A 12,892-nucleotide genomic window follows, 5' to 3' on the forward strand; every position below is an offset into this window, starting at 1 on the left:
AGGCTGCTTATCTAGATACTTGTTTTTTCTTGCTTCTGCTCCAGAGTAGTGGCAGCTGATTCCAGTAAAATTAGGGTGAGGTTGTAGTGCATTGCTTCTGTTCGGACAGTAAATACACTGGAGCTGAGATGTACTTGAGGCCTTAGATGTACTTTAAAGCAAATTAAGGGAATTTGGGCAAGGTCCTCTTTACAGGTATGAAGACAGTAACTACCTCAGCTGAGGGAAGATATCTTTCAGCCCTCTATTCTTTCTTTCTGGGTTAGATTGGAATTTAATTCCACTTTCTTATACAGAACCTTCATTCTCAAGTCCTGCCCTAAGAAAAAGCTTCCCAGGATCCAAGTCTGACAGTGACATTGTGGAAGCCTGGAAATCCCCACAAAGTCAAGTGTCCCTTAGGTTTTTATCTCCTGAATTAGCATTGTGTATAGCACAGGCTAAAAATGAATGAATTATAACATCTGAATGCAGTTAAGCAAAGATTTGGGAATATAATCTGTGTTTGATCCCCCGTCTTCACCCTGAACACTTACTTCCAACTTTGTTTGTTGCTTATCAGCTTCACTCCATTAGTCTTCCACACCCTTCCATAACATGTTCTTAAACAGACACAGTTTGCAACTGCACCACTTCAAGCAGCTAGCGACCAATCTGACACCTCCATTTCAGTGCATGCTTCTAAGATGAAGAAATTCAGAGAGCATCAGCAGAGATGCTCTGCTCTGGGCCATCAGAAATCTCATCAGAAATTCATCAGAAGCTGTGGCTGAGGCTCTGGAGCAATGGGCAAGCACACCTAGACCAGCAACAGCCTGTGAACTGCAAGGGGATGGCACAAAGCCAGCCTGACACAGGGGCAAACATAGCTGGTGCTCTGCTAGGCACCCTCAGGAGTGGTCTTTCCAGCAAGCTTTGGGCACGGCCAAGACCTGCGTGATAATGGGACCTGCAAGTGCACACCACCTCTAAGGGGGTGTGAAGAGCAAGCCCACTGCAGATCTCAGCTCCAGGCCAAAATCTGTTTTCCTACCTTTTGTTTCCTTCACCTGCATGACATGAGACCTTTCAGCAGCCCTTCCCTAACAATTGTTCTCATCTGAGGTGCTGTGAGAGTAGATCTGACTATAACTTGACATCTTCCTACTCCTATCATGGGTCTGGTGTCATATTCAAACATGAGTGGTACATTCATCTTTTCCAGTGCCTGAGGTCTTCATTTTGCCTTGGTTACCTACAGAAAAGGCTGCTGTAAATGCTCCTTCTGCAGGCAAACAAGAAGTCAGAAAACAAAAGGAGTCAGAGCAATGTTTTTCCTAAGGCCAGCCTCACTAGAGCGATGCAGACAGGAAAAGGGAGCCTGCATTAGCAGATACCCTGTTAGTGGGTTTAAAAGGGAAAGAATCCATAAAACCTCCTGGCATTCCAGCAGGCTGGGTACCCAGGATCACTTTCACAGTTTAGGAAACAGTTTCATCTCAACCCCCACAAACTGACCTTGGCAGAACATCGAAAGATTGCACATAACAGCCATGTTTGTGGCATGAGTAATCCAGTCCTCTAAGCTAAGGCTCCATTTTGCTGGTGGAACAAAATATCTTGTTATCATGTGAACAACATCACATTAAAATTATATTTATGAGAATCTCCTAAATCCACTTAACAAGATCCTTCTACCCATGGATTTTCATCATTTTGTGCATCTTTGTGTCTTTCCCACACCATTTTCTGGTTTAGACATAATCACATTTTTCCAAGACACCAGAATTAAAGCACACATGCTCAGGCTGAAACAACAAGCTATGCTGGACATTAAATGAGGGAGTCTCTTCAGAAATAACCCTGCATGAATCTTACGATTAACCACAGCCCAGTGAAAGAAAAGATATACACATATCTCAAAAACATGTATAGTCTTATAGTAATGTCTTCCTTTCCATTTGTTGAGTTTATTGAACACATTCAGAGCTAATCCCATCCATTAGCAGTCCAGGTTAGAGACCCACTAACACCTGAACATGACAGAACACTATTGCCTGCTGCTGGCCAGCAAGGGATGGAACAGCACACTGGGACAGCCAGGAGTGGGATGTGTTGCTGCCACACCTGCTCTCTTAACCAGTCAGCTGGGTTAAAACATGAGAATACTGCATTTAGGGTTTTTTACCTAAATTGCATTTCTGTTTTTCAATAATTTTGTGTTCCAGTGTAACTACAGTAGTTAAGTTGGTAGTTACAGCATTTCTTCAAACAAAAGAAGCTAAGCTTACAAAGACTTAAGCGAGCAGAGAGAAAATTCAGGACTCTCATCCTATAAATGCTCCAAGATGGCACATCAATACTCTGTGCTTCCATCTCTCGCAGAAAAAAGCAGCTTCAGAAAGTAATCTATGCCAATTACATGAAAATTAGGTCAGGCACCTTACCTGTATTAGTCACCTTGCAATCAGTTCAGAAGCCCTCTGAGATACAGCAGTTTCTGGAAATAAGAACTAGTAAACTTGGCCAAAGAAGCTGTAAGTCGAGGCATGGGAGCAGATTGAAATATTTCAAAGCTAAATCAGGAGTTTGGGTCCAGTGGAAGAGAGATGCCTGCTTTTCTAATGAGTCAAGGTGCCTATTTCTAGTGCAGCTGGACCAGGTAACATGAACTGTTATAATTCACTTACATTTAAAAATCTGAAGAGAGAGCCTCTAGAGCCAGTGAGAGGCTGGCTTTGCCACAGCTAGATGCTAAAGGAAGCAAAAGCATGAAGGACAGATTTAATGTGGTATGTCTTTGAAGTTCTTGGGCCATTTGGCACTAGAGGGATCTGCGGGCAAAAGGAGAAATAGTGCTTTAAGAAGTGTGTGGCAGCGAAGTTCATATAGTTCCTGGCTTTGCAAGTTCTCACAGAACTAAGCACATTCACATGCATGTGAAATATACATCTACATCATGAAACAGCGGGTGTATAAACAGACCATACCTTTGGCTGCATTGATACCATGCTGATTTGTACTGATAATATTTGTGGGCAACCCTTTTCTCCTGCCTCTTTCATGCAGACACTCCAATATAATGGACTATCTTAAGCAGCTCAAGGGGAGGTGTTTCTAACAGTATCTGAGGCTTTACCTTCCAAAATGTCATTCACTGTGCCAAGGACCACCTTGCAAAGGCTGAGCTGTCTCCCTCACAAGGAATTTGGGATCCATGGGCACAAAGACAGGAGCTGATGTGCTGATGGGAAAGTTAAAGGTGTCTGACATTTTCCCAACATCGGGAACATTCCAGGTAAAGACAAGATCCTCAGGCAGTGAACACAGCCTAAAACCATGTCCCAGTTTATGCCTGCCCAATGCAGGCAGAGGGGCAGACTGCGTCCAGAGGGCTGAGCAGCTGCACACACTGCTCTGAGCATCTGCAGCTTTTAGGCTGACATCATGCAACTGCAGCTTTTCAGTGTGGAAGCAGGATAACTCCTGATGGTTACTGTCCAAGTAAATGCAAGGAAAAAACACGCTCTATTCTAGTTGCCCCTGTACAAATAGTGAGCATGGGTGTGGATACATCACTGAACACCTGAGGCTGAAAGACAGTCAATCCACAGGCAGGGCTGTAGATGGAATTTACTTCTCTGGAGCTGAAAAGAAAGGCACAGCTCAGAGGTATCACAAAACAGTGCAGCAGGCATTCTGCACTACCTCTTCTCCCTCCACACACAGAGCACAGCACAGCACAGCACACAGGCTTCCCCAGCCCTTCCCCTCCCAGACACAAACCAGTTTTTTGCTGTTGCAAATAGAAAGAGGGAAGCAAAGAAAGAAGAAATGCACTCAGCCCAGTGTTATCTGGCAATGCTGAGAGAGAGAACAAGTATGAAGCATCCACTGAAATCCCACTGTGCAATAACTGAGTGACGAGCCCCTGGAAGCTCTATAAAGTGTCCTTTCATTCTTGCCTGCCCTCGAATGGGCAGGTGCAGGCAGTAAGGCAGGAGTGTAGAAAGAAACTCTTAGCCCTCCAGACAGTATAGTCTCCAAAGCTGATATTATGGTCAAGCAGCACAAGCCATAAGCCAGCCCTTCCCTGTCTGTCATCGTTCCTGCCTTATTGTCCTGGGCTTTGCTTTGTTCGCTGGGAGCAGGCATGCTCCAGTTCTCAGGCACATGCCAGCAAAGGCGCTGGCGTGCTGCCCACCCTAAGTACCGTGTAGGCAGGATGGCGCCTCCGATATTTAAAACAATATTTAATGTTTTACATCACTGCAGGCCTGTAGATTATTTTCTAAATCCATGAAGCAACAGTGGATCAGCATGTGGTGTGTTAATGCTGCGCAAGGAAATAATGCATGAGAGGGAGAGATTAGGAGGCAGCACTTGAAATTGCAGTTGGCATTAGCTGTAGGGTAACACATAGCATGGGATGACCTGTTCATCCCAGACTCCACAGTGCATTTAACAGTGGACTCCAAGAAAGAAGCATATGAAATAAAAGTCTGCCCTAGAAGGAGACAATTTCACTTTTCTAGTTCTACCCACCCAAACCTTTGAGGAAAAGCTTCTTCAGGAACTTCTTAGGGAATAGAAATGTTGAATACCATTGTTTTCAGAACAGAGGACACAGGTCTAAAGTGAAAACCTCAAATACAAGCTTGCTTCTCATGTACAAGAAAAAAATCAACATAATGGACAGGGAATGACACACTCTGTTGATGACATACCACAGACTTCAGCATTATACTCACAAAGAATCAGTGGATCCTTCTTTCCTCTACTAGTGTTAGAAGTCACCTTAAGGACCTGAGCAAACACTGTACCTTTGAAGTGATTAAGATAGTGGTATAAAATGTAAGAGTTCAAGAATGGTATTATAAAGAAGATATATTACATTTGTTAATCAGGAAAAAGTTGGCTCCAACCAAATGGGGATATCTTGATGCTGGCTTTCCAGCTCTATTTTCTTGTTCAGTGATCAACTTTGTTACATACTTAAATTTGCAGGATTAGTGGTAAGTCCTTTTTTGCTGCTTTATATTTGTCACACATGAGATGACAGCAAGGATGGTAACTTCATTTCCAGAACAGAAGCCTGACAGTATAAGAAGAATTTTTCCAAGATGAACGGTGAGGTGACACTTGAGGCTCAAACAAATACTGCAATACAAAAAGCCACCATTTGCACACCAACTGCTTAGTAGGCACTGAGAGCTGACATTATCCCATCAAGATGAGGAGCTGACAAAAACAGGGGTTAGCTTCTTTGGCACATGAGCAGCCACCTCCAAAATCCAAATGCCTTGGTTCCATTCAGGCCCTAATACAAATACAAGTTGTTCTTGCCACGTTGACTATCCCTTTTCCATGGAGTCCCTTCAAGAAGACACTGGGGATTTAGCACTGGCTATTGGGTTGCAGTCACTGACCAGAAGTGACTGAGAGTGCCATGAACATGAAATCCAGCAGGGAGAAACATCCAATTCTTCCCTGGAAGCGGGCACTGGCAGAAAAACAGCTTATCTCTGTACCAAAAATCTTGGCTTCAGAGAAAGTCTGAGTGCACTTAAGGGCATTTAATGACTTATTTGCACTTACCCTAAACTCAAGTAATGTTGGGCCAGGTTTGACTAGGAGAGAGAACCTTCCCAGCTTATTTGGGGGTGTCCATCCTGCCTCAACCCCATCATTCCTTTTCAGCGTAACAAGTTATACATGCATGGGAATTCATGTACAGGTTTTCCACTTCCTATCCTTCGTTCAGTGGTCAGAACTATTTTTGAATGCAGAAACTTGAATTCAGACCCTCCTTCTGCTCTGCCAGGCTCACAAGAGAGCATCAACAGCTTTGGACATGAATGCTGCTGGATGCCAACACTCCCTCTCTCTTGGAGCTGCACATAGCTTCTGAATTTTATCTTCTTAATTAAAAACCCAAAATCCCCCAGACAATCAAACAAAAACAAAATCAAAAACAAACAAACAAGATCCCAGATTTCCTTGTGTTGCTTAGAAAAAAAAACCAAACAAACCTGGAATTGAAGCAGTGTATTGGTCTTGGAACACATTATGCTTTCTTCATTCTCTAAAGACTTTTCTGGTCCCAAATGATTTTTCCTTGCCTGTAGAACCATCAAACTGAAGAAAAATAACCAATTATTTGCACACCTCTGGTTTTCAGCACAAGTCTGCTCAAGGAAATTGTCCCCATGTATAGATCCCACCACTTTTCCTCTTGGAAGAGGACTGAATACTGCAGTCACCTTCTCTGCTTAGTTATGATAGTGTAGCAAAACTCATTTCTGAAGTTACGTGTGTCCTCTTAAGTGTCATTACCTCACATGCAGTGTAACTGTTTTTCTTTTTGCACCAAACTATTCTGTTTTACTTAATGGCATTTTCCTGTTATTTCTTATTGGGACTCCCAACATTTGCTGGATACAAAAATTCATCTAAAAGCCATGCTCCAGAGACATACACCTCCCCTATGACTCCAAGATTATTTCCTCTAAAATTTGATAGGGAGATGTGGACTACTTTGTAGTGTGATCCATTTCAACTGTTTTAGCAAGGTAGGTAATCCTATACTGTCCCAGTTTTATAAAAATCCAGGCAATTTGAATTAATAGCATAAAAGTATAGCACTTGCCATAAACATGGAACAGTTGCTTTATTGCACTTGTCAAATGCATTCCTCTCTTTGGTCACAGTTATGGTAGAAGAATTTAAAAAAAAAATTAACAAGCCATTCACAATAAAAAGGAACTCAAAAAAAGCCAAAGCTGGAGAAAGCATCACATACCCTGCATATTTGAACTCTTACAGTTTTTCCAGCCTGGTTCTCACTCTTGATTCCACAAGCTTCTTGTAAGCACTATCCCTTGTTCAATACAAATTCAAGTAGAAAGGACAGCAGAGAGGTGTCAACTCTGAGAAAAGTGAGTGGATGCTACACACAGGATAAAGACCTGCCCTACTTCTGAAACAGGAACAAAAGCAGTAGCCATGAACAGAAAGGCAGATAGCAATGCCCAGATCATTAACCTAGATGGCTCATCCTGTGCACAACCATCTGCCCACAGCTTATCCCACGTCCCAGGTATCCAAGGGAAGTCCACAAGCTGACATGCCCACACACAACACGGCCAAAGCAGACAAATCCTGCAGCACTGCTGGCCCCCACCACTGAACAAACACTAAAAATGTCTAAAAACTTCTATTTTGTAGCAGCAATCAAAGAAGAACAGTTAACAGAAAGAAATGTCCCACAAATATTTAGAAAACAAACCCCTTTATTTTTAAAGGGCTACAAGGGAGCTGAAAATTCATGTGTCTGCTACAGCAGAACAGCTTGACAGACCCACTATAAAATAAACAATTTACCATTTTGATGTGGCATGGTAGCAGTAGGAAGCATAATTTTATCTGCTTTTGCTACTGTCACCTCTGACCCTGTGCATCATAATTTGAGAAGCAGCTGTGTACTTAGAGGCTCAACACCCTGTTTGTTCCTGCCTGCCGGGCACGGCGAGTGTCACTCCCGTGTCACTGCCGGTGATTAGCACAACCACCGAGGAGGCTGCCACGGGGAAGACCTGGTGCCCCCTGCCCGAGACAGGTGCACACCCCTGTCACATCCCACACATGTGTGCTCTGGGCTTGTTACCACTGCTGTCATCAAAGCAGACTACCGTCGGCAAGTGCAACATCACACAAGAGACTCCCAGCAGCTGGAACTCAACATCTTAGTGGTGCCCGTCAAAGGCTGCTTTTCTTCCAGAAGTATTGTAGGAACAATTTAAAGGTAAAGCAGTGGGGTCAGAGTACTCAAATAGAAAACTAAAATATCATCTTAAAAAAAACAATTTGATGTCAGCAATAGGGTTTTCCTTCAAGTCTGCCACAAGCTCAGTAAAGAACTATTCTTTGCATGCAAAGTGTAAAAGTCATAATATAGCGACATTGCATGAAAGCTTTGTTGAAAATGAAAAGTTTAAGAACCAGTGTCCAATATTTGCCAGTCACAGGTTTATTCTGCAGGCCCACATGAAGTCCTGAAGTCCTGAACACTGCAGTTACTTGAGAAAGGGAACCTCCATCACATTAGTTATCTGGCCCAAATCCAAGAAAGCACTTAAGCATGTGCTTAACTTTAAGCACATGAGTGCTCCCACCCACATAAAAGGACCACTTATTCGCTGAAAATTAAGCATCTGCAGAAATACTTTCCTATATCAACTTCTTTGCTGAGTATCTTACAGGATTATACCCTATCAAGTAACTCCTTGGAAAAAGAAAAAAAACCACCATCGCCTAACAGAAGTTGCCTTCAGGCAGGGTTGCCAATTGCCAGGGGCTGCCTAAGCACATGTGGCACCCGGCTTTGGAGCCCCATGTCCTCCCCAGCTCTCACAACAGCTGCACAGCACCAAGGAGCCTCTCCTGAGGCCAGTGCATGTTCAGAGCTGCTGCCTCAGCCTTTGCCTTCTGGTTCTAAAAAAAGTCATGTTAAAGCTATTGCCTCTGACCAAAAGCTTGTCTGCTTCTCTGAGCATTGGCATGTAAAAGCACAGACCTGCCACATGGCACTACATAAGGTGAAAGCTGGTGCCAGTTAACACCAACAAGGTGTTAGGATGAAAACAGCAATCCACTGCAGGCTGGTTGCTTTGTATCAATTCCTAAAGATCTTAAATTATTTTAAGAAGGTGGTGAGGGGGTAAGGGCAGCTCAGGAATTAATATATATGGGTAGAGGCTAAGGCAGTAAAAAACAATTCTAAGTAGGCAGTGGAAAAAAATTGTGCCATGTCTCCGACATGCATTTTTGGAAGGTCATCACCATCACAAATGCTAACTATGGTTAAGGCTCCCACAGCAGAGTAATACTCATCAATCATCCTCATCAGTTAGAAATTACTCACAGAGAGAGATTAGAAATTCTGTAAGAAAAGTCCATGCCCAAACACCCTGAAGCCCTTCCAGGATGTGAGTACTTAAACCTTCCTCTTGCATGCTGGATCTCCCTCCTTAGGAAAGCAACATGGGTGCTGAAGGCCCAACCCTTTCAATAGGAGCAGTTGGGGAACTGCAGGCCCAGTTCTGTGCCTGTGTTTTTTCACAAAAACCTCTTGCCTTAACACTACAAATTAACCTCAAGGTTATCATGACTTTTAAAGAGTGTGGAAGTAAACCCAACCTGAAGTCAGAGCATAAACAGGACTCAGCCCAATATAAGGAAAAGCAAATGTTCCTAATTCTGCACCAAGCTGTGCAACAGGCTGCCCCTGAGCAGAGAATTTGAGTCATTTGTACTATCTGGCCACCCACCACGCAGGTTTCCTACCTGCTGCTGCACACCAAGGCACACCCTGGCCAGGATCCAGCAAGGCACCTGTCAGCCCTGTGATTTGTGACCCATCTGACAGGGGCGGCCAGAGACGCTCTTTACAGCCTGGTGTCACTTCTGGCTGTGTGTGTTCCAGCTGCTGTGCTGCAGAGCACTTTCCTTACCAATTCACATCAAAGCCTCTACAGACACAAACACATGAGTTTTACAAGTCACTCAGCTGTGTACTGTGACAAAGGTGTGCCTGGGATGCTCCTCACCATTTCTCTCACCATGCCAAACATTGGCATCAGTGTGAGGATTAAGTTCCAGGAGACAGGAACTACCAGCCACAATATTGCTGGGTGACTTTTAGGATTAGGCAGTGGTTTTGAATGCACACACAAGACTGAGCCATTGCTCTTACTCAGTTTTCTATAGCAAACCGAATGCAGCTGAGGTTTTCTCACTACCTAATCAGACACACAGACTGCTGGGTATCTGATGCATGAGGTGTAGGATGAATAACAGGCTGAAGGGAATACAACAAAAGCCAAAGTATCGTGCATCATTATTTTCCTGTGGCTCCTAGCTTCCAAGTTCCCCAGGGAATATGACAACCATTTCCACATCTGACAGTTTCACTTCGAAAGAAATGTAAGCTAGACTTAACTATTTTCTTTCCATATGTGTCTGGTAGATAGATATATCATCAAGAGATTCTTCTCCTCCTCTTCCCCCCACTTAACAGCTCTTGACTTTGTGTGGCCCCTCCATACCAGCATATTGTTTGTGCTTTTTGCAAGAACCCACTTTAAAGTATGACATGTTTATGTAAGAGGCATTGATGGCTAACACAGGCTTCAGCTCAGTAGGGCATTTGGGATGGTGTCAGCAAGGAATGCTCTCCCCTGATTTATGAGCATGTTATAGTTATTCAGGTGGAGTGGCAGGACCTGGCAGTAAGCACCAGCATATAGATCAAATGTGTTTTAAGTTCATAGATCAGGCTGAGGTGCTGCCCATCGCCACAGGGTTGTGGCAGGGGGAGCTAAGCCATGTTTTTAAAAATAAAGCAGGCTCTAAAGACAAGGAGCTTTAGCTTCAACCTTAAGCCCTACTAACCAAAATCTTTGACTATTCTTACAAACCCAGATTCTTTGCAATATGATGGCATATATGCACAAATGATGAATATATGCAGATTCAGAGAGAGATGTTTATGGTAGCCTACAAGACTGACTTACTACACCATTATTTCTGCAAGACAAGTCTGATTCACTTGGTTGTTTTTCCAGATACTTAAGCACTTGAACAAAGTTCTTCAGTTTTCTCCCTTTTAATCTCCTTTATTTATAGTAGCTACAGGCTGAAGAGATGTTCTTTTGAGGCACATGACTGAAGTGCTCATATTTACAAGCCCATTCAACTCTACACTGTGCCCCTTAAAAACACTAGCTTTGGAGCATCACGTGGTTCCCCAGCAGCCAAACTCCATCCCCAGTGTTTGCTGGCATCCTTTCTACTCAAGGTGCTTATTTAACATCTTCAGCTCTCAATTAAATCAGTTCCCCTCATTTCCTTCACAGTTTGAATAGCTTTTTACTATTGCAGTTTGCTCACATCTGCAGTTTGCACCTTTAATTAAGACACTCAGTTTCATGTTTCCCTTACGCTGTTACACCTTACTCTGGTATTATCAATTTGGTGACACAATCTGTAAATCTCTTCATATAGAAAAGCCTACACTGAATTAACATATCTCCCATGAAGTAACAGGAGTGCAAGTCTCTCAACTTCTTAAGGAGGAGGGGAAGAAAGGCAGAAAAACAAGTGCTCCTCAGCATTTTTCAAACACTGAAGAAATTTGACAGGCTGAGAGAGTTGGGACTGTTCAGCCTGGAGAAGAGAAGGCTCTGAGGAGATTTTACAGCATCTTCCAGTACCTAAAGAGGGCTTACAAGACCTGGAAAGGGACTTCTCATCATGCAATGGCATGGGAGGAATGGTTTTAAAATGAAAGAAAATAGGTTTAGATTAGATATGAAGAAACTCTTCATTGTGAGAGTGATGAGGCACTGGCAGAGGTTGCCTAGAGAAGTGTGGATGGCCCATCCATAGAAGTGTTTCAATGCCAGGTTGGATGGGGCTCTGACCAACCTTTTGCTGCTGCTCTCACAATGCCAGTGAAGGTAACTTGGCACACATGATTTCAAGTTAGGGAGTTACTTTTCTCAACAGTCAGCGTACAAGTGATACATCGAAGTCTTTGACTGTTGCCTTTACCAATTCAAAAGTCCTATTCTCTTTCCATGGAGAGAATTTCCACACACACATTAGGGTCAATAAACAGACCCAGAATTCAGCTCAAAGTCCCCCAAACACAGCCTGAGACAGCTCGATGTTCTGTATATAGCTGTCATACACACTAATAACTAGCCCATGGAACATTCAACCATTCCACCCAGGTTTCCAGACAAGCACTTCATATTTACACAAATACAGGATGATTAATATCCAGACAGGCACTACTCAGGCAACTATAGGGAAATGCTAGCATAGTCAAAACCTGAAAGAAACTAAGTATTTTAAACAGACTCATAATGCAAGACCCAGATCTTGGTGCATTGGAACATACCTGACTGTTTTTCTGCAAGACTTTCATCTGCTAGAGAACAGGTTTTGGAAATTGTTTTTAACTTCCTTTTCACCAGCTACAAATCCAAAACAGTAAATCAAGCTTCCAGAGTCAGTTACATTATAGGCATAGTTAAGAGGCACCAGTTACCATATTTCCTTATATGCAAAGAAACCCAAACCCACAAAAAAAACCGCACCCCAGCCAAACATATCCATCAGAAATGACCTTGTATTGATTGCTTATTACTTTAAGATAAAAGTACCTTTTAGAGGCTCATTGCTGCTCTGTTAACTTAAGACAATTTCTCCTCTTTCCTCACCCCTAGAATAAAAATGTCAAGAGGCAAAGCCTAGAAATACATCAGATTGCAGGAGCTATCTCACACCAATTGAGGTGAGTAAAAGCTTCCCTAGCTTCATTCTGTTTTATTTCATTTGCTCCAGTTTGAAATGCAAATGAAAAGTGAAGTTTGAGTCCCAGCCATTCTAAATTCTTCTAAATATTATCTACCAAAAAAGTGAGAGTAATCAAAAACCAGAAGTTAATTAGTAAGAGTCTATTTTCTTGAAGAAATACAGAATTCCAATGTTTCTTCCAATTTGACGTTCTTCAAAATAGGCAGTGTGTTACACTATTTTTTTTCCTTGCAAATGTTTTTATAGAAGTCTGAGCTACTGGAAGAGTAACATGAACCATTTTAGGTAGCTAAAGAAAAGAAAAAAAAAGAAAAAATAACAAAGAAAGTACTTAAAACCAGACAAACAATTTACCTGCAGTAATGATGACACTGAATGCCATGCAAAAAGGAAAAACTGCTCCCCTTGACCTGCTGCTCCTGCTGCTTACACCTTGCACTGAGGGAAACTGACTGCAAACTATTTGTATGGGTAATTCTATTTGTAAAACTTACCAGAGAAAATAAATGCTGTATAAATCATTGTGTTT

Source organism: Parus major, chromosome 5 (assembly GCF_001522545.3).
Source record: "Parus major isolate Abel chromosome 5, Parus_major1.1, whole genome shotgun sequence".
NCBI classification, from domain to species: Eukaryota; Metazoa; Chordata; class Aves; order Passeriformes; family Paridae; genus Parus; species Parus major.